Below are 23,609 nucleotides of genomic sequence, written 5' to 3' on the forward strand. Positions count from 1 at the left end.
ATTAATAAAAATTTTTAAGATTGGGACAATTGGGGGAAATATTTGTATCAAAAATAAAAAAAACAAATAATTTGATATCTATGACACATAGACAACTAAGTGAAATAACACACACAAACACATTTCCCAATAGATAAATGATTAGATAAATGTACAAAGTGTTCCTCAAAGCAGAATTACAAATTTTTAATTACCATATAAAAGATATAATAGATCATGCCAAATCACTAAAAATAAAAGAAATGCAAATCAAAATATCCCAGAGATTTTACCTCACAGTCAGGGAAACTGGCAAGGATCAAAAAGATGGGAATGATTTTTTGGTTTGGTTTGGTAGAAAGATGAGAATACTAATACATTATTGGTGCAGTAATGATTGGTCTAAAATTTTGAAAAAGCAATTTTGAATTATATGAAATGAGTGATTAAATCATCTTATGCTTTAACCCAGATATCCTTTTGCTAAGCACTGACCCCAAAAAGGTTAATGGCAAAGTCCCCACATCCACTATAATATTTATAGCACTTTTTGGAGCATCAAAGAATTGTAAACAAAGTAGATCCTCATCAGTTGTAGAATGGCTCAATAAACTGTAGTGCATGAATGTGACTATATTGTGCTCTAAGAAATAACACATTGGTAAAAGTTATACAAACTCATGCAAAATGAAATAAACAAAATTAGGAAATCAATACACAATGACTATAACAGTGTGAAAAGAAAGAACAATAAAATATTCAAAACTAAATAGTGTGAAATTACATCTAAGACTGGCAGCAAAGAAAAAATATGAGAAAGTACCTCTACTCATTTCTTTGCAGAGTTAGGGGAGTAGAGATATAGAGTATTATAGGCAATATCAGCCTTTTTCCATATTGAAGTTTCGCTGAACTTCCCCTCACCCCCAACTGGTCTAATCTTCATTTAAAGGCACAACTCTGTAGGAAGGACAGGAGGAAGAATACAATGGGGCATGTAGGTGATATGAAGACAAAGGAAATAAAAATATATTTTAAAAACTCAAATATAGAGTTATAAAGAGGTGGGTCTTCTTGCTAATCTTAAACCTACCATTTGTGCTCTTAATCCTACTCCCTCCCATTTCCTCTAAGTTAAATTAGATCAGAGATATTAAAACATAGTTAAAACATGTTTAAAACATAAATAGAATTACTACAAAAGATAGATAATAATGATTTGTGGCTAAAATTATTGCTGCTCATTTCCATTTGAGTTTAACATCACTGGATTAGATTATTAAGATACAAATAACTAATAATAGCTTAATGCTTTGACTTCTAAAGGTCTTAAAGTTTTTGACACTGCCTAATATATTAAGGAAAAGGGATGAAATCTTGCTTGGGCAAGATACTTCTTGGGAACATGATAGTCTTCCCAGCAACCTGGAGAGCTCACCAGCTAATCAGTCAATAAGCATTTATATTAAGTACCTACTCTGCACAAGACCCATGATGGCGAGCCTATGGCATGTATGCCAAAAAAGGGCATGGAAAGCCCTCTCTATGGTCATATCTATAGTTGCCTGTCAGAGTTTGTTACTAGAAAGCCAGAGGGACTCAGGATAGAGCTGTTCCTCTCCCCCTTTCCATGAGCCTCAGGACATTCCTCACTTTGCCCACCCCTCTGACCATCAGCCCAATGGGAGAACTTCCTCCTTCCCCTGTCTGGGGTAAAAGGCTGGGGGAGAGGGGGTCACATGCTGCATGAGGGTGTGGCACAGACATCAGACTGTTGAGTCTGTGGTGAAGGTTATTCCCATGTTGGGGTTGGAGAGGAGTTAGGTTTGAGAGGAGCATAGCTCCCAGCGTAACATATAGCTGGAGGGGAGCAGAGTTGTAGGGGAGTGGAGCACTGGAGTCACTTTCCTCCACCTCTCCACACAAGTCTCTCATTACCTGCCCCTCTACCCAGCAGCCCAATGAGAGTGTTTCTTCCTTCCCCTGTCTGGGGTCTGGGGGTGGGGGTGGGAGGATGAGGTGGAGGTGGGGCAGGGCACAGCATTTCATGTCTAAAAGGTTAGCCATTACTGCACTAGATATTACTGCAGTCTGACTTAGAAGCTCATATTCTAATGAGAGAGACATATTAAAATAATTATATGTACACAAGAGCTATACAGTACAAATGTGGGGGGTAATCTGAGAGGGAAGAGATTAGTATTAAAGGATTTGAAAAAGCTTCTTGTGGAAGGGGAGATTTTAGCTGAGACTTAAAGAGAAATGAGGAAGCAGAGGTAAGGGACAGTATTCCAAGAATGGGGGGAAGTGAGAAAAAATGCACAGAATGGAGCAAAAGAGTATCTTACATAGGAAGAAAGGAGGCCAGTGTCACTGTACCACATAGTATATGGAGGAAAATAATGTTTAAAAAGACTAAAAACATAGGAAGGGATTAAGCAATGAAGGCTTTTCAAAGGCAGAGAGTAGATTAGAGCCAAATCTAGAAAAAGGAAATCCTAGGTTCATATATGACCGATACTTCCTGGCTGTGTGACCCTAAGTAAGTCACTTAACTCTCATTGTTCCTTATTGTTCTTCTGCTTAGTCCTTGCCATGCTTCTGCCTTGGAACCAACACACAGTATTGATTCTGAGATGGAAGGAAGGATTTGTTGTTGTTGTTTTTTAAGGCAGGGTAATTTATATATCATCCTAGAGGTAATAGTAAGCAGATAAAGGAAGAGTCACATGGTTAGACTTAAGCATGAGGAAGATCATTTTTGAAGCTGAGTAATGGACTGAATTGGTAAGTAACTTGAGATTGACTAAAAAGTCATTGGCACTAGTTTGGCATAAGTCATTTTTATTCCATGTCTGAATTATTAGTGTCAAAAATTTTTTTCTTTAATCTCCTATGTAAATGAATGAAAGAGGGAGGGAAGAAAATTAACCCTAATAGAGAAAACTGCAGGAACTACTCTCCCCTTTAATCCTTATTTAAAATTATTGTTTTTATTATGTATATGTAACTAGTCTCAAACTTTTCTAGTTGTGTCCTACTGGAAAAATGGGAATCTCACTGGCACTAGTTCCGTTATAGAATTATCAAATAGAAAAGATGTCATAAAACTTAAAATGCTATACCAGTCAGAGCTTTCATAAGGCAGTGCTGCTAATAAAGGAGACTGAGATGGGGGAAGTTTAGGTCAAATAAAAAACTACAAATGTCAGTTGAAATCTCAATTTGGAAAACTGAGTAATGCCTTTAATCATCACAATACTACCTGAAATGAAGGCCTATTGTAACATTCTTATGTTGCTGTATGACTGCAATCATAGAAAAGTAGGATCCAATAAATCAAGCTGAATGTCAAGAAAAGGGCAATGAAAGGCTTATGGTGGATATGAGTGAGCTAAGAGCCATAACCAAAGAATTGTGTAAGATAAGAAGTGTAAAGGATGTAATAAATAACATACAACAGAAGAAAATATGGGCCAGCTACATAGGAAGAATAAAAAATAACTAATAGTTCATATACTCAATTAGCATTGAGAAAATTACAATTGATTCAATATTTTTTGATCCTATTTACAAGCAATTGATTTTGTCCTATACTACTTGAGTTTCCTTTAACTGTTTAAGTCATAGTTCTTTGTCTCTGATTTAGTTCAGAATACAGCTGGTGCAAAATGGGTTAAGTTTAGAAATTCAGCATTCTGATTTCAAAGAATTTTGCTAACCTTGAGGATATGAGCAAAAGAGGGTCAAAACCTATTATCTTTAGCTTCCTAGCTATCCTTCAAGGATGTCTGGTTTGTTTTCCAAAGTCTGGACTAAAATCTTGTAGCTGCAATCCAACAATAAAGTCCTTTTTAGGTTCATGGCGGGGTTTGGGGGGAAGGGGGAGGCAGGAATGTTACTAGTACCAGTTACCAAACTTCCAACCAATTACATTATTCCCTGAGCCTTAGCTCTGTAATCAGTCATTTTGTACTTTATCCCACGATGTCATTTGCCCTCCTCTGTCCTTTGTTCTGTACTTCCTAAAACCCTATAAAAAGGGAACTGACTATCTGCTCAGATCTTTGGCATGAATAGAAGCAAACCACTGACCCATTTATTGACAGGTAGCATGCCCCTACTAATAAATGTTATCTTACCAGAGATCTGCCTGTTTATTCTTTTGTTAAAATTCCATAGTAACAGCATCTACTCATTGTTAAAAAAATCCAGAGGTTCTAGGTGAACTCCAAGGGAAGGATTTATATAAGGACATGAAATCAGAATTACATAAGATGGATAGAAATGGATAGGTCATGCTCTGTCTTATAAAGGAATGCCAATATCAATGAAATCTTAGATCAAGGTTTATCAATACTGCATATTGCTGGATGCACAGATATAAATATAATCACTTTTGAAGTTTCTTAATTAACGAAGTCTTACTAATATGTGTGCATGTGGTTTGGCTTTCATAAGCATGATTGAATGAAAAAGCACTTAAGTACTTACTATATGCAAAACACCTTGCTATCAGGGATAGAAATAGAAAAGCAAGACATTCTCTGCTCACAAAGAGGTCATTTTCTAAGCAGGGAGACCACACAGAGCTTTCAACTCCCAACAAAGATGAAAACACATCATCTTTAATGGGACTTCAATCCCAGTGATGCCATAGAAGTGTGCTCAGAAGCTTCAAGTGTGGTGAAATTCTTCCCTAATCACTTTCCTGGCTCCTTTCAATATACCCTATTAGAACTCTATGTATTTATACAAAACTTTAAGATTAACAAAACACTATATTTATGCTATTTCATTTAAGCCTCAGAACCATCCTGTGAGGTAGGTACTACTATTATTCCCATTTTAAATGTGAGTAAACAAACTTGAGAAAGGATTGTCCCAGTCACACAGCTAGGAAGTAGTTGAAATGGGATTTAAATTGAGGACTTCCTAATTCCCAGGTCCAATAATCTATCCATTATCTCTTGTGTTCTATTGCTATCTTCTGTTATTGGTATCCCTTGAAGTCATATAAAAGTGTGATAGCCTTTTGTTTTGAAGAAGCCTTAGCCTGCATAAGACTGGGTATAATTTTCAGCCCTTTATTTCACGAGAATTTGGCAAAAGTGCTTTTTATAGAACATAAGAGTATAGCTCAAGAGGTAGAAGGAACCTCAGAGGCCCTTCCCAAACTTCCTCATTTTATAGATGAGGAAACAAACTTGGGTGATGAAGGGACTCCAGATAGTATCAGACAGCATTTGAACCCAAACTTTTACAGGGTCTAAAAAGCCACTATTACTGCTTCTATACCATCCCTCTGCTTACTTCATATGTAATTAAATCAGCAGTTAGCTTGTTGCTGACATTATTTATTCCATGAACACAAGAAATTACTTCAGTGTTACAACAACAATTCATTGTGATTCATTAATTTGGCAGACTTAATTTACTATTGCAATTATTGTTACAATATATTGACACACAAGGGAGTAGAAAGGGCACTGCCTGGAAGTCCAGTCTTCAAATTGAATCCCAGCTCTGCCTGCTTCTAGATATGTGACAATAGACAGGTAATTTCACTTCTGAGCTTCAATTTCCTTATCTATAAAAGACACTGACAATAGCTCTTATCATTTGCCCATTGAGTAACAAATAATAGATATAAATATCTACATGTAGATTAAGAGAGACAGAGAAACTAAAAAATTCCATGACTCATTGATGCAAAGTATAAATATTAAAATTGATAAAGGCTGGTATAAATATATATATTAGTATTTTAATTAAAGCCATGCTGATAGATAAAATCATTAGACCACGTGCTTGTAAGCATTCAAAACTGCCGCCTCCATTACTGTCTCGAGTCTGCTGGCCAAGAGACCACTCCCTCCTAACCCAGGAGATTATAAACCCTTCCCTGCATCAAGACATAGGCCTCCCCAAGCCCAAAGACCCGGAAACGGAAACCAGTTGGACCATGTTGGATCACGGGAAATGTAGTTTTGATACATTTCCCATGTCCATAGAAATATATACACTTTTAGATGGCATTTCCCAAATTTCACTTTTACAATTCCCCGTGAGGTCCGGCAAAAAAAAAGGTTAGTCCTTTTTTCTTCGCTGGACCTGTAAAAATAAACAACTTCTAAATTTTTCAGGAATTTGGGGATAAAAGAAATAGATGAACAAATGGTTAAAATTAGCCGCATTGACAAAAAAACCAATTTGGGGCTGTCCCCCACTGGCATAACAGTGTACAATTAAAACAATACATACAACTCAATTTCAACTCCCCATAGTTCAATCAACTGCACCCCAAAGTTCAAAGTTTGGTCTTCATGGTACAGTGAAGGCTTTTCAGACATCTTCATGTGTCCTCACCAAACAAGTTCGTCGTCTGGATTTTGGGGAGATGGCAAGATCCTTATCCTGAAATTATTCTCAAAAGAATTTAAACTTTACATTATAGATTACAAAACATACATTTTCTTCTAAGATTCATACAATTTAATTCCCCGTGAAATTACTCCTAAAAGAGTTAAATGTACATATATTTTTACATTATCGAATTTTAAAAAACTTAACAGATATCCCCGTGAGGTAAATCTTAAACACACCTTTTTTCTAAAAAAAAGGTACCTCAGGTCAGCTAAGAATGGCAAAATAAAAAGAATAAAATTCAAGAAAAAATTACTTGTGAATGAAATGTAAAATGTGCAAAAAATCTGGGGAAATAAACTTAGACCTTTCAATGAAGGCCTAGTTAAAGTGAATTCAGCAAATTGCAATTACCCATTCAGGGCCAGGACTTAAGGAAAATGTGTCTCTCTGATCTGACTTATCATCTTTTTAGGGAAGTGAGCCAAATAAATAACCAATCTTAGGTGCTTTCTAGGAATCTAAGTCGAGGGGACCCATGTCCTCTAAAGTTTTAGAAAAGACTGGGACTCCAGGACTCAAACCCCAATTTCCAAGCCCTAAAGTATTGGCATAGAACTGCTGCAATTATGCAGATCTTAGTCAGTCAAGTCTCTGACCATGTGCTTTCTTTAGCACTATTAACGGCTTTCGTATTCCCTTCTGGAATCAGAGAGGCATTTAAATCACAGTCCTATAGGCTCAGGTATTTGCTGTAGAATCAGAAAAAGGATAAATAATGATTATATATGTACTTCCAGTACAAGATGAGAAAAAGGTGAAAATCAATTGCTCATTAGAAAAATGTTTCAAAAATCAAAAAAAAAAAAATATATATATATATATATAGCTTAGAACTAGAAGGGTTTTGTTACCCCAAAATGAGATTTTCTGTGAGAGAAAGTGGGTTTTACAAAATAGCAGATTCACAATGCACATTCAAATAGAGTACCATTATTTCCAATAGCACATTTTAAAACAATGATGTTTAAAATCATTTACTTGTTACAACCTGTAACCCTTGGCAAATGCTGTTATTGCTTCCATAGCAAAGAATATACAGGAGCTCCTTGACTCTCTGTATTTAAAAAAAATCCTGGGTAGGAAATGCTTCTACCCATTTAAGGCAATAATATCTCTTATAATAAAATATATAAAAGCTTTATCCTTTAAGACAACAATTCTTAAGGATTTAAAGTAAAAGTTAAAAAGATCTCTTGTAAAATTACAAGGTAATATTCAAAGCATGGAACTTTCAAGGTTCTTTATCAAGACAGAATAAATTTTAAAAGACATGTGCTTCTATAAGATGCTCATAGGTGGTACATATAACCGCATGGCTTCTGATACAGTAAGCTTTAAGTAAATTAGGAAATATAATAACATCATAAGCAGAAACTTCATTAGCGTAAAATGATTCAGTGCAACAGGAAGATCAACAAAATAAGCAAGATTAATTTACAAAACTAATTAGCAAAATACAGTAAGATACAGTCTCTTTAAAAGTCATTCAGTTCTGAAAGGTTTTTTTAGTTTTTTTTTTTTTTTATAATCAGTCTTTGCTCAAAGTTCTGAGCAGGTATGGGGTGAAATTTCTTCCCCTGAGTTCAGTTTTTAATCACAAGCAAGTCTGAATAGGCCATTCGGCCCCATTAAGGGTAAACGCTTGGTCCACGTGGGTCGGTCGTTGGGCTCGGGGCTAGAGAAAAAGTTTTGTAGAAAATACCCACGTGGAGAGCTTGTGTGGGGTGCCTAAATTAGGTCTTTAGAGAAACACGTGGAAGGCTAGAAATAGGGAAAAGGGGGAATATACTACCCAAATGGTTTGCGGCAGAGCTGAAGCAGTCTCTGGAAGTCGAGATCTTGGCAAGTCAGGACTGGGTGAGCTGTTGGGGCTCCGGATTCTGGACTCCAGCAGCACCAGCGAGTCAGGATCGGAGATCACAGGGACTGAAAGGCTTGCAGGCTTTCGGTGCGGCAGGAATGGAGATCAAGTCAGGAGTCAGGAGATCGGCTGTGAGACGAAACTGGCTGGGCATCAGCAGTCCATCAGTGCCAGCAAGGGCCACCAAGCCCAGGGCATTGAGCAAAATAATTCGCAGCCCAGCGGCAATTAAAACCATTGTCTCTCTTCCCCGTAAAACAGCCTCTAGGCTGGGGAAAATCGGGAGAGGACTGGGCAAGGAAAAAAATCGCTTCTGAGACTCTGGGTCCCAAAGCCACATGGCTTTTTCCTCTTAGGCTATCTAGAAAATTGAGAATTCGAATTTCGACCTTCTGGTTTGCCAAATTATAAATATTAAAAATGATAAAGGCTGGTATAAATATATATATTAGTATTTTAATTAAAGCCATGTTGATAGATAAAATCATTAGACCACGTGCTTGTAAGCATTCAAAACTGCTGCCTCCATTACTGTCTCGAGTCTGCTGGCCAAGAGACCACTCCCTCCTAACCCAGGAGATTATAAACCCTTCCCTGCGTCAAGACATAGGCCTCCCCAAGCCCAAAGACCCGGAAACGGAAACCAGTTGGACCATGTTGGATCACGGGAAATGTAGTTTTGATACATTTCCCATGTCCATAGAAATATATACACTTTTAGATGGCATTTCCCAAATTTCACTTTTACAAAAGGGTGGAAAAAAAGGGGGAAGGATGATGAACAGGGGCAACTAAGCATGAGTTCAAGTTTAAGGAAAAGGGGTGACAGTAGTAGCATTTATAGGCAAGAGATTGGATTTGCAGGAACAACAGGCCTAAAGCCTACATACAATACAATAGCAGTCAGAGAAGAAGACAGTCAGATGGCTGTGTGCTGATGTTTGGTTCCAACATCCAGATGTCAAGAGTAGAAAATTCAGATGCAATGAGATGGAATAGACTGACATTATTGTTAGTGGTGATCATTACCTAGGATCAATTAAAGAGCAATAAATGTAATCCCTTCTCCAGTATCTGTCCTGGTCAGATGTTTTATATACACAGGACGTAAAGTGGGGATGAAAGAGGAATTCTGGGAAATGAAGTCCTAGGGTACAAGATTCTGATTACACACATCCATGGGAGAGGAAAGGAGAGTCAGTACCAGCAATATAGATCAACTCCTACCAATGTAAATCAGTTATTCTTTTGTAACCTTTAGTCTTTAATATTAGCTATTAGGAAAGTTACTTAATTATGAACTACCAGATTTACAGCACATGCTTTTGGATTTCTTCTGCTGAATAAAATTATAATGGTCTTTTTGGAATATTTGAAATAAATAAAGAAGATCTAGTTGTCTATTACAATTCACAACCAGAGGGTTAGTTTGGCAGGAATGGCATTCATGATGGATAGCTACAATGCAATGGCAGTTAGGTAGATTAAAAGAAGACCCTGTCATAGTTTCCAAAATATGTGGTAAACACCTTTCAAACAATTCAGACCATGAGGAGAAAAAAAACCTAATAGCAGTGTCCACCCAAAAAATACTGGTTCTAGAAATGGCCTATAGTAGAATATCATATAATTATCCATTAGTGCAATAAAGCAAGCAGGCATTTAATGAGCATAAATTTGCTCACAAAAGAACAAAATTTTCAAAACATGGAGCTATCTTTCAGGCTTTGTTCCAGAACCAATTTCCATTGACTAGTCAAAACTTGTTGTTTTTGAATATTTCCCATTCTTACTCCAACTTCATGACAATCACAGTCAGAATAAAAGTGGGAATTTCCAGTTCCTTAACAAATTTTTCATGGGAAAAGTTGCAATAAAAGGTTCATCTTATCCCTGATTTTATCTTTTCATGATTATTTTTTAAAAAATATGATTTAGCCTCAAATTTTCTCTCCAGAAAATACATTTATTTTAGTTTCCATCAATGAAGATAAATAATCAAATACACAACACAAACAAAAATATGTGAAAACAGTCTTTTTGGTCAAATAGAAAAATACAAAGGAAGACACATTTTGTGTTAACTTCAGAGTCATGTGAGCAACAAATGATGGACTAGACATTTTTTCCAAACCCTATGACTTCTTTCTTATTACTTAGTAACCACCAATAAAAAATGTAACTAAACAAATACATAAAAGATTATGTTCAAAACCACAAACTCTATATACTTTACAAATTATTTAGAGATGTAAATCATATGTATGCACATATAACCATCCTCTGCTTTTGAGTTCCCTTTGGATTTGTTTTAGTTGGATACTTTTTTCTCTTGATTTTGTGGCTGTTTTTTAAATGCAATCATCATGTATATTATTCTTATTCTCTTTTCATCTCTTCATATATTTCCAATATTTGTCATTTCTAATAAAATAATACAATCCAGTGTATTCAAATATTACACCTTATTCAGTCATTTCTCCAATTCAATGGATTTGTATTATTTCCAGTTATTCAAGTGTGTTATTATGACAAAATATTTTCATACATACACAGTTTTAATCTCTCAATAATGCCCTTAGGGACTAACCCTAATAATGGGATCTCTAGGTCAATGAGCATGAACAGTTTTACAGATCTTAATATATAATCTCATCTTGTTTTCTAAAAAAAAAGATTCACAGGTGCTCTAGCAATATAATATTAGGCCTGTTTCTACATGTCCTTATCAGCATTTAATTTAACCAATTTATTCCATCTGGTTCTCATTTAACATATATTACCAGGACCATGTTGTATTAGATTGGTCCTTAGGCAGCAGCCAATCTGTTGCCAGGGCCATACTCTTTCAAAAACAAGTCTTTCCAGCTTGTTGATACCCAGTGGAATTTCTATTCTAGTACCACAACCCCTCAGGGATCCGGGATTACATCCATTGTATGATGAGTATTAAAGTAAGAAGTTTGCAGATGATTTATACTCTCTAAACCATTGTTAATCCAAACAAAGTTTCTGGTGGGACATGTGTAGGCTTAGGCTTAAATCTATAACTAACTTCATGTAGGTATGTGGAGACTCTCCAGCTATCTATCATTTATTTTATATAAGATTCTATCATCTCCTTAATTTCTTTCTTAATTAATTTTTGGTTACCTTTATCTAGTTCTGAGAGGGAAAAATTAGTCTGCCACTATTTTTATTTTGTTTTGTATTTCTGAATCTTATTTAGTTTTCCTTTTAAAAATCTGGGTACAACTCTCTTAGACTTCTGGCAGGTTCACCAGTGATTGCTGCCACCAACCCACTGGGGATGCCAGTTCTAGCTACCACAAATCCTCAGCAGTAATGATGGCCTCTGTCTCCTGATGTCTGAGAAGAGCCAGGCTTGAGAGGGGGTTCTACTCTTCATCTCTCCCTTGATGCAGTTGTCCCTGGCAGGGGAGGGATGAAACACTTCAGAGGCACCGTGTCTGAACAATTGCTTGTAGATTTATAGTAGTTCAGTCATTATAAAAAATTATTATAGGCTGATTTTTTCCTTTTTTTACATGAATTTTTTCCAACTCAGGGGATCCCCTGACAAGTTACCTACAGATGGACTGTTTCACAGATGATTCCCTCCAACCCAACTCCAACCCCAATTCTTCATCTCAAGAACAAAGATGAACCAACCCTTTTCCAGATGTTGCATTTAGCTAAAAATCTCTTCCAGTTCCCACTATTACTACTCCACAAGCCCACATCTTGGGAGGTCTGATGTCTTTGGGTTCTTCTCCAGAGATGACCAAAATACAGCTTTTCCAGGGAAGCAGGAAGGAAGGGGAAGGAGGAAGAGGGCCCAATTCTTCACAGTGATGTACTGGTCACTTCAACATTCAAATCCACAGTAGGGTACACTGGCCCAACCAGTGGAACACAGTCACATAGATGTTGAAAGCTTACCTAAAGAGTACAAAGATCCTAAAAAACTCTATTCAATATGAACCATGTCTTGTTGACCTTAACCTAAATCCAGCTCACTTGCATGTAATTTTAGTTTGAAAGTTTAATTTGGAAATTAAACACTTGCCCTCCCTTCTATTAGGAATATTATAGATTTTTAAAGAAGGTCCAAAATCATCAATCCCAAAATACCCACTAAGTAAAGAGGCCATAGAAGGGATTACTCCAATAGTCAAGTCCCGATTACAGGAAGAGATAATAGTGTCCTGTGTCTCAGAATGCAATACCCTCTATTGCCTGTAAAGAAGCCCAAGCTAGATGCCCATAGAAAAGATATGTATCACTTTGTCCAAGACCTTAGAGTAATGAATAATCATGTAGTTAAAAGCACCCTGTTGTACCAAGTCCTGCAACCATAATATATGTAATTCCCAGACAGGCAAAATATTTTACTGTGGTAGATTTATGCTCTACTTTCTTTTATATTCAACAAGGAGACCCAAAAGATTTTTGCCTTCACGTGGAAAGGGACCCAGGTCATTTGGTGGTGTCTTCCTCAAGGGTTCTGCGAAAGTCCTTCATTATTTTCCCAAATTTTAACACAAGATGTTGTGAATATTCATTTTAAAGAAAGTAGATTGGTTTTTGGCTTCTCCAACAGCCAAGGCATGTCAGTGTGACGGCAAACATCTTTTGGTGGAGTTATATAAGAGAGGACACAAAATATCAAAGCCAAAAGTGCAGTGGTGTCTACCAAGGGTAGAGTATCTTGGATTTGTGCTATCAGAAGGGTTCAGATACATTTCACAGAAAAGAATATCAGATATACAAAAGCTTAGTGCTCCTAAGATCAAGAAACAACTCAGAGCATTTCTAGGTACCACAGGATTTTGTAAGCAGTGGATTCCTAGGTATGAGGAGATTACAAAGTTTCTGACAGAATTTATAAGGGATAGTGAAAAAGAGCCACTAAAATTAAAACCAGAACATTTGCAGGCAATTGCAAAGCTAAAAGAAGCAATTCTATCTATCCCTGCATTAGGAATCCTTAACTATATCAAGTGTTTTGTCCTCCACATCCATGAGTGAAGGGGTGTAGCATCTGTTGTGCTCACCCAGAGTTTAGGACCTTTACAAAGACTTGTAGCATATTATTCAGTGCAGCTAGATCTGATCACTGCTGGTACTCCTCTATGCCTCTGGGGTGTTGCAGCCACAGCATCATTAGTCACAGAAGCAGCAGACCTTGTGTTAGGGCATTTATTAATGGTAATTTGCCACATGGAGTCAAACTACTCATGTTAAGGCATAGGACACAAGCCTTCTCTGGACAATGGTTAACAAAGTATGAAATAACATTATTAGGGAATAACTCTCAAAAGATGCAATAGCTTAAACCCAGTTTGTTACCAGACTTACCAACACAAAGGGAACCATTATGACTGTGGGATGGTAGTGTAGTTAGCAGAAAGACCTTGGGGACATCTCTAAGACACACCCCTAATCAATCCTGACCTGATTTTTATTCATGGATGGTTCATCTTATATGAGGAAAGGTACAAGATATACTGGTGCAGCTGTAGTTACTGAGTTTGAGACTCTGTGGTTTGTCTCACTGCCCGAAAACCTGAGTGCTTAAGCTGTAGAATTAACTGCATTGAAAAAAGCTTTGAGGGATATGAATAGGCAATTTTCAGATAAAGAAATCAAAAGTATCAATAAGCACATGAAAAAGTGTTCTAAATCTCTTATAATTAGAGAAATACAAATCAAAGCAACTCTGAGGTATCACCTCTCACCTAGCAGATTGGCTAAAATGACAGCAAAGGAAAGTAATAAATGTTGGAGGAGATGTGGCAAAATTGGAACATTAATGTATTGCTGGTGGAGTTGTGAATTGATCCAACCATTCTGGAAGGCAATTTGGAACTATGCCCAAAGGACTTCAAAAGACTTTTAGCCCTTTGATACAGCCATACCACTGCTTGGTTTATATCCCAAAAAGATCATAAAGAAAAAGAATTGTACAAAAATATTTATAGCTGTGCTCTTTGTGGTGGCAAAAAATTGGAAAATGAGAGGATGCTCTTCAATTGAGGAATGGCTGAACAAATTGTGGTATCTGTTGGTGATGGAATACTATTATGCTGAAAGGAATAATGAACTGGAGGAATTCCATGTGAACTGGAAAGACCTCCAGGAATTAATGCAGATTGAAAGGAGCAGAACCAGGAGAATCTTATACACAAAGACTGATACACTGTGGCACAATTGAATGTAATGGACTTGTCTACTAGCAGCAATGCAATGATCCAGGACAGTTCTGAGGGACTTATGAAAAAGAATACTATTCACATCCAGAGAAAGAATTGTGGGAGTAGAAATGCAGAAGAAAAATAACTGCTTGATCACATGGGTCAATGGGGATATGATTGGGGATGTAGACTCTAAATGGTCATCCTAATAAAAATATTAATAATATGGGAATAGGTCTTGATCAATGACACATGTAAAACACAGTAAAATTACTCATTGGCTATGGGAGGGGGTGGAAAGAGGGAAGGGAAAGAACATGAATCATGCAACTATAGGAAAATATTCTAAAGTAATTAAATAAATAATTTTTTCAAACCAAAAAAAAAAAAAGAATTTGAGCTCTTTGTGAGTTTCCTTTTCTATTAATAGCCCCAGAGCTTACCATAATGATTCGGAAATAGTAATTGCTTAATAATTTTTTCCCTTCATTTGTCCATTAAAAAAAAAAAAAAAAGCTTGTGACATTGCCAAAGACTAAGTAGCCTCAGTGTACACGGATTCAAAGTATGCTTTTGGCATTTGTCACATGGTTGGTTCCTTATGGCTTCAGCATGGTTTCCTAACATCATCTGGTAGAACAGTGGCTAATACGCAGATTATTCATGAGTTGCTGCAAGCTATATAACTCCCTAAAGAATTGGCAGTGGGCTTCCGGGTTAAGATGGCGGCAGAGTAAAAAGCACCTGCTCAACCTCTCCTAACCCACACATATAGGACTGCTAAAGGGGACATAAAAACGAATCCAGATGAATGAAGGGACCCTACAACAGGGCGCAGCATTGAAGGTATGTGGAATCGGGGCATTTCCATGCTATAAGGGGGTGAAATAGCTCTCACTAAACTGCGAGCTGAACAACTCCCCCCCCCCCCAGCTACAGTGCCAAAGCCAACGCAAAAGATTTAGAACAAGTTTGGGGCACCCATTAAGTCCTTGGCAGCTACCTGGGATCACCAGGGCCTGCTCCTGAGAGCAGCAAGACTTAAGACCCCAAGAGGCTAAAGAACATGCGGACTTTGAACACAGACCTTGAGCTCAGGTGTGAACACAGTTGAGGACGCAGCTCCTGAGCGCAGGCACAGACGTTGGGTGGGGACCCAGTACAGAGGGGTGCATGACTGTGGAAGCAGTGCCCTGAGACTGTTAAAGGAGCTTCAGGCAGAGGAACAAGCAAGGGGACCACCAGGAGGCTTGACTCTGAGAACAACTAGACCTGAGACCTCAGGAGCCTAAAGAGCACAGAGAGACCCTGGGCGTGAGGATAAAGCTGAGAGAGTCCTGGGTTAAAAATGGCAAGCCAGACACAGGAATCCCAGAAGAGAAAGATCAAGAATAAATCTTTAACACTCGACAACTTTTACATAGAGAAAATCCAGACAACAGAGCAAACAGCAGAGAAAAACAAACAAATCATCATATCCAAACCTTCCCAAAATAATGAAAACTGGTCACAAGCTAGTGAAGAGTTCAAATCTGAGATGATGAGAAAGATGGAAGAGATCTGGCAAGAAAATAACAGTTTAAAAGGCAGAATTTCACAATTGGAAAGTGAAGCAAGTAAATTGAAGACCAGAAATGACAAGATTGAAAAGGAAAACCAATCTCTAAATGCTAGAATTGAGCAATTAGAAGCTAACGATCTCTCAAGACAGCAAGAACAAATAAAACAAAGTCAAAAGACTGATAAAATAAAAAGGAAACATGAAATATCTCAATGAGAAATTGACAGACCAAGAAAACAGGTCTAGAAGAGACAATTTAAGAATCATTGGTCTTCCGGAAAAAGTAGAAATTAATCAAAAGTTGGACTCCATAATAGATCCTGAAAAGACAACCCCCAGGAATATAATAGCGAAATTCAAGAGCTTCCAAGTAAAAGAAAAAATTTTACAAGAAACCAGAAAGAGACAATTCAAATATCAAGGAGCACCAATCAGGATCACACAGGATCAGGCAGCCTCCACACTAAAAGACTGCAAGGCTTGGAATATGATATTCAGAAAGGCAAGAGAACTGGGTCTATAACCAAGGATCACCTACCCATCAAAATTGACTATATACTTCCAGGGGAAAGTTTGGGCATTCAACAAGATAGAAGATTTCCAAGTATTTGCACAGAAAAGACCAGGACTAAATGGAAAGTTCGATACCCAACCACAAAAATCAAGAGAAACATGAAAAGGTAAATAAGAAACAGAGGGGATAGAAAGAAAACTCTTATTTTTAAATTTGCCTTGCTAAGGGCTTCAATAAGGTCTAATTAATTATTGTCTCAAATATCAATTCACCTGTTGCTGAATATGGCTGAGAGATATACAGCTAACATCTGTCATCAAGAAGAATGTCATAAACCCTCTTTTCACCTGGTGTAAGTCATGGCCAGGCCTGACCAAGGTCTGAGAGGGAGAGGAAAAGGAACCTCTCCAGCCAGCTGCCAACTTGAGTGGTGATTGATTAGCCAACTCTAGCACCTAAGATTAGCAAAGACATCCCCAATATCATTTTCCTTATCCTTGACCTTACTCCTTTGAGTTTATCAGAATTAAAACTATGAACTTATTCAAGTGAAGATTGGTGGCATTCTAAAGAGCAATTTAGTAGTTACATCTAAGGGGAAAGGGAATATTTGTTTAAATCACAGTCATTAGCATTATCCAACCTTAATATCAACTACTCTCAATACAAACCCTTATCAATTAACTCAACCCCTAGCCAAGTAACCAGAGAAGCTTCTCACTCAATCACTTTGGTTTTGGCACTGTTTGTGGGGTCAGGTGCTTAGCTGAGACAAGTATTCATAAGCCCTGGTGGTTACCAGCACAACCTTGGTGGCCATTCAGGCATCCCATTCCTCCCTCAGCTTAGATCCATATGCCTTCTAAGGATCTTGGGCCATCTTCATCAGGCCCATCCCACAGAAGCACAATACACCCATAACATGATCCAATTGGGAAGATTACATTTCCCAAAAGGATTACAAGGGAGAAGTTATTGGAAATATTATAGATTTTGGGTTAATTAAAGGAGATTAGTGATTAAGGATAGATTAGGAATACTGTCTCAGTTTCTTAAGGCCTAGTTTGGAATTTGCAGGCAGAGTTCCTGCTGGAATTCTAAGGGAGTGATAAAGGTTGGAGTTTCCAATTGACAGAGTCTCTGTGTGAGCTAACCTGGGCTGTGGAGGCTGGTGGTTCCTGGCTATCTGGAAATTTTCCTTTGAAACCTTGGGAATACCAGATTGACAGTTTGGAAGAGAAAAAGTAAGTTTGGCAGTGACTACAGGAGAACTAACAGAAAGAAGAAAGATTTTTTTTTTTTAAATCTGTGAGCCTCTAAAGTGAAGGCCAGGCTTTTGGGCCTATCTAGGCCAGGAAACCAATTTCTGGCTGACTAGACCCAAACCTGATTAGGCTGGTATTGGAATGGTGAACTTATAAAGAAATTTGGAGACAGTATTTTAAGAATTATATATATATATGTATATATATATATATATATATATATATATACACACACATATAGTTATATATAGTTATAAGGCTATTAGAAATTGGTTGAGATCAGTGATGGGCAAACTTTTTAAAGAGGAGACCAAAGGAAATGCTCATCTGTCAGTCTGTTTCTAAGGCAACTCTTTCGAAGTTTCATTATATTGTATCCTACTCATTGTATTCGTCAGATTAGGAATAATGGCATAGCCAGATAGAACATTTCAGGGCACAGCATCTGGCCTGTNTTTTTTTTTTAAATCTGTGAGCCTCTAAAGTGAAGGCCAGGCTTTTGGGCCTATCTAGGCCAGGAAACCAATTTCTGGCTGACTAGACCCAAACCTGATTAGGCTGGTATTGGAATGGTGAACTTATAAAGAAATTTGGAGACAGTATTTTAAGAATTATATATATATATATATATATATACACACACATATAGTTATATATAGTTATAAGGCTATTAGAAATTGGTTGAGATCAGTGATGGGCAAACTTTTTAAAGAGGAGACCAAAGGAAATGCTCATCTGTCAGTCTGTTTCTAAGGCAACTCTTTCGAAGTTTCATTATATTGTATCCTACTCATTGTATTCGTCAGATTAGGAATAATGGCATAGCCAGATAGAACATTTCAGGGCACAGCATCTGGCCTGTGGGCAGTAGTTTGCCCATCACTGGTTTAGAGAGTTAGAAATTGGGTTAAGTTAGTGATAAGCAGAGAGAGCAGGTCTGGTTTTTCCCAGATAGAAGTGGACTCTGTGAGAGGCTTGGGTATGGTTTGAGTTAGTACCCCATTAGTATTAGGGATCTTTCCAGCTAAACTTTTTATCTTTCCTTTAAATCTTTTTAAACGTATTAAATATAAGGTTTTTGTTTCATAAATCTCTCTTTGAGCCGATCACTCTGTGTAGGCCAAAGTAGTTACACTGAGCATACTTCAACCAACAGCCAGCTGGTGCTTACTAACAACAACTAAGACCAAGAGATAGTTTCCAAATATATACTTAACCTTTCTTTTCTCCTGCCTGCCCAAGTCTTCTTCCTTTAGTCCCCTTCCAGTCAAGATTCTCTAGTAGAGTTGATTATAGGTAAGATCTTTTTTCACATAGCAGGTGAGGGAAACAAGGAAAAACCTTCCCAGATTTTTTTACTTGCAGTTTTGCATTAAATTTGTTATTGGTTACAACCTCTTGCCTTTTTAAAGATTAATGGCAACAAAAACCCCAAAATGTTCTTTATACTAATTTTGTGCTAGTGGCTATTAAAGAGCTAAAGCTGATGGGACATCAAACCACACCAAGTAACATTTTGAGACTTCTTCTCCCCCTTCCTCCCCCATTTTCCCCTTTTCCTCACATGCTATCCAGTTGAGAACACTTGTGACCTCAGTTTTATGAATGTACACTGAGGGGCAGGAGCAAAGCAGTCTCACCAAATAAAATTGAAGCAGTAGATCCATAGTTGTGGAACAATACTGACCATTGAGAATGACAAAGCACCCTTGTTTCAGCCCTACTCCCCATCCCTTTGCTCTGTGTGTGTGTGTGTGTACACACACACACACACACACACACACACACACACAATTTTTTCCTTCCTATGTGAAAGATCCAGGTTTGGAATTCTTTGGTGTAAATAAACATTTGGTTTTATAAAAAAACGTCTGGGTGCTATAACACTTGGTGTATACATGTCCAATATTGATAATAATACATTATCCACAGTAACCCCCACCAACATAGTATAGTTACCCTGTTCGCCCCTTCCAATTATATCCATTTTAGTTCTAACTCTGCCAGAGATCATGACTGCTAACTGACTTCTCTGGATTTGCTAAGCCATAATATATTCTACTCCAACTTCTTACTTTCACTCTATTTGTCTCTTATTTTCAGTGTTTCTTGTAAATACTGTGTTATTATTTTGTAATGAAAAGTTCAAGTTATTTTAAGGGTAAGAAATTTGCTGCCTTCCAGAATCCAGAGACTGAACTCCTTTTGGAAGATGCCATGGAGATGCCTGCGGAGACCATACACTGCTCCAGGAGATCCTGAGAAAACTGCATATGCAAGATTAAACTCATTTTGTTTTTATTAAACTCTATAAATTTAAATACTTGGAGTTTTCATTCATTTTTAGTCTTACAATACCACATTGTCACTTCCTGGTTTTTGATCCTGTTATCCATTTTCTTTGCATGTGTGAATTCATCTTATAATTTTCAATGTCAGAGTTACTAGTTGTACATCTAGTTTGTTTCTTTTTACTCTGTTCCTCCTCACTGTTTATCCTCCTCTTCCTTTCTTTCTGCCATATTTCTCCTCAGATGTCCAGTTTCCTTTGACTAATATCTCTCCTCTTCATCACATACTTTCCCCAAATCTGCTTTTATCCTCTCCCCTTGCCCTCCTGATTCCAAAGCTCAATCCCTTATCCCTTGCCCCTTGCCTTTTATTTCTTATTCTATCTGCATTTCCTACAATCCTGTTCTTATTCCCCAACTTCGCCCTTCTATTTCTTTTTTTTTCGTAGTTTCACTGTACATTTATTTTGAAAGAAAAACAAAAACAAAAGCCTCACAAACACAAGTTTGTCCAGAAAATTAAAAATTGAATCTTGCTGTCATGTCTGATACCATGATCTTCTATGTAAGTTTTTTAATTAAAGTTATTTCTATATGTCTTTTGTAGTGTGAATGTGATTAAAATACTAAAACGATCCATACTATCATCCTTTCATAAGATATAGTGTCAAGGAAAAAACGAACAAAGCTTATGGTAGTACAATTAATTTTTAGTACTTTGCTTTGTGAAGTTTTATTATCCTTATTGTTTAAAAAAATCTTCCTTTTTCTGCTTCCCAAATCACACAGAGCAAGCAAAATAGTCCTATTTAAAAAAACAAACATAATATACCTCATAATGCTATGCAACCCTCAGCTCCCCACCCAGTTCATTCATTCAACAAACATCAAGTGTTTATAGTAAATTTAGCATAATGAAAGACCTAAAAAATTCACATTAACCTGAGGATAATTAAAGTTCTACTCCTATTTCTTTGAAGTAGCCATTACAGTTATTGTCTAATATTTAACCGAGCACAATAGTTATAAATAAACCTCTGATCTGTGGATTCTTCTGCATTATTACCACTGGAGGTGAAAGAATAAAACCATGTCAATCAGACATACTCCTAATAAGGACATGGGTTCATTCATTTAGGGCTCTGAAAGACCCTGGAAGAGGATCCTGACATCATACCAGTAATGCAAGTTACTATGTCTGAACTCCAAATCTCTATCCAGATAACCTCCATGTGTTGCCTTACTGCTATGTGCTTTGGTTTCCTCAGTTGTAAAATGAGGACGATAACTGTTCTGTTTCCTTTAAGAGTGTCAGAAGAATGAAATGAGATCCAGGATACAAGAAGCACCTGAGTGCTCTGTAAGATGTAAGGATACACTAGGTCCAGAACTAAATGAAAACATTCTGGATCTAAGTTGGTATTAACATAATCAAATTATGAATTCTTTAAAAAGTGGTCAATTAAAGTTATTTGGAATAGACCCCGCTACCTTTTTCCTTGTGACCTGAGGACACTCCAAGACAATAATGTCCTACACTTCTGTATTTTTGGACCCAGCCACCTGAAGGACCTCTGAGGCCATACTTTTGATCTGGAGAAAGAGACAACTCAGCTTTCTGTCCAAGTATTGAACATATTTTACTATAGGCAGGAAAGAGTTTGAAATAAATGTGTTTTTTTAAGTATATAAAAAAATAAACTCTTGTAAACAACATAATCATCAGTCATCTTATAGTTTAGTTCCAAAGTAGGTTACTGCCCAAAGGGAAGGAAAAAAGGGGGTGAGGGCTGGAAATGGTTTGTGTCATTTGGTCAACTGGGAAAACAAGTAGGGTGGTTAGTCCCATGAAAATGTAGCCAAGATAAGTAGAAAGTGATGGTGGGAGGGGAAAGGGATAAAGAAACTTAGAAAGGAATCATCTCATTCCACTCAAAAGCACTAAGCTTAGATTTTCCCCCAAGAAACCAAACCCGGTGACACAAAGAAATTATATATATGAAAATCAACTGATGCCCCAAACAAAAAGACAATTGTTTTCTAAAGAAAGCTAATGAGTAACGCAAACCTTTTATAATGATGCACAAACATTTGAGAATAAAGAGGAGCAGTAGTACCCATTTTAGTCCTTCTATAGTTAGCACCTGCTGTTTTTTTCTTCTGCCTCTAAAACAAAATTTGCTTTTTTTAATCTTAAGTCAAGGCAACATCATATATTCCTTTTTTTTTTTTAAATCAAGTCTTCCAGTAAAAACTGTACTTTTGGCCACATAAAAATTTTGGCCATCTCTTTAAAAACCTTGTAATTATCACATATGTACCTATTTCCATTCTTGGCCTTGGCATATCGATATGTATGTTGAAGTCAACAAGATGAAGACTTAACTGCTCGGGACAGGCAGTGGCCCCACCTCTGCAGCAGCACGATTCTTGAGCTCCTTGTGTTCTTGTGCACCAGGTGAAAATGAGGCTGAATAATCTGGTCTATGAGGAGGTGGGCTGGGCACAGGAGGAAAGTTGCCTGGAAATTTCATCTATCCAGAGAGTGTTTCTGAGCAGCTTCTGAACAAACATTTCTCAGGAGATTGATGACAGATCTGGGGTTTTCGCTTCTCATGATAGCGCTACCAGATACAATCATATGAGCACACTTGTGAATTGTGTCAGGACCTACTCCACCATCTACCTCAATATCCAGAGAGAGGAACTAGGTCCTCAACCAGTGAACCTTTGGCATCATGTCTTCCATGATGTTTTGCTCTCCAAAGCCAAGTTCTACCGTCATGACCAAGGCCATATCTATCTGATTGGCCCATGGTTCCAAATATTCAAATGTAGTGCCCAGTTTAATAGCAAGACCAATCTTCATCCCACTCTCTGGAATGTCTTTAATCAATGCTCCAGGGTTCTTAGTAGCTTCCAGATGAAAGGTATATTGATTTGCTCCTGCTACAGCCATTGGCTTTACCCACTGTTCTGGTCTAGAAACCATCATGTGCATGTCAAAGAAAGGGTCTTGGCCTAGTTGCTTTTGAAGGCTTTCTACCACTGGGTGACCAAAAGTGATATTGGGAACAAAATGTAGGTCGCTATTGAGGATGGATGGGCTGATTTTGCAGCCTGACGCCATGGTGGGTGCTGACCCCCCAAACTATGCAGTTACAGCCAGAGGAGGGCACCCTTGTATTTCTTGGTTCCCTTGTCTCCTCACCTTATCCCACTACCTCTTGATATGTATTTCCCTTCTAGGTATACTTCTCTTACTTCCTGTTTTTTTGTTCCCTTGTCCTCTTTTCTCTTCCCATACCCTCCTTTATTCCATCCCCCTTCCCTCTTATTTCTCTGTACATTAAGAAAAATTTTACCTTCTAATTGTGTATGTCGTTCTCTATCCCAAGTCTAATAAGAGTTGGGTTCTAGTACTCCCATAGTTCACTACACCCTCAACCCCTTCTCCATGGCAGTTCCTCCACTCATTCCTCTTCCATATGAGATAGTCATTCTACCCTGTC

At 37.5% G+C, this 23,609-nt stretch overlaps 1 pseudogene; it reads right to left on the reverse strand.

Moving 5' to 3' along the window:
- Nucleotides 1-22,627: 22,627 nt before the first annotated feature.
- LOC123251889 lies at nt 22,628-23,176 on the reverse strand (annotated as a pseudogene).
- Nucleotides 23,177-23,609: the final 433 nt, after the last annotated feature.

This window comes from Gracilinanus agilis, chromosome 6, assembly GCF_016433145.1.
Source record: "Gracilinanus agilis isolate LMUSP501 chromosome 6, AgileGrace, whole genome shotgun sequence".
Taxonomy (NCBI): domain Eukaryota; kingdom Metazoa; phylum Chordata; class Mammalia; order Didelphimorphia; family Didelphidae; genus Gracilinanus; species Gracilinanus agilis.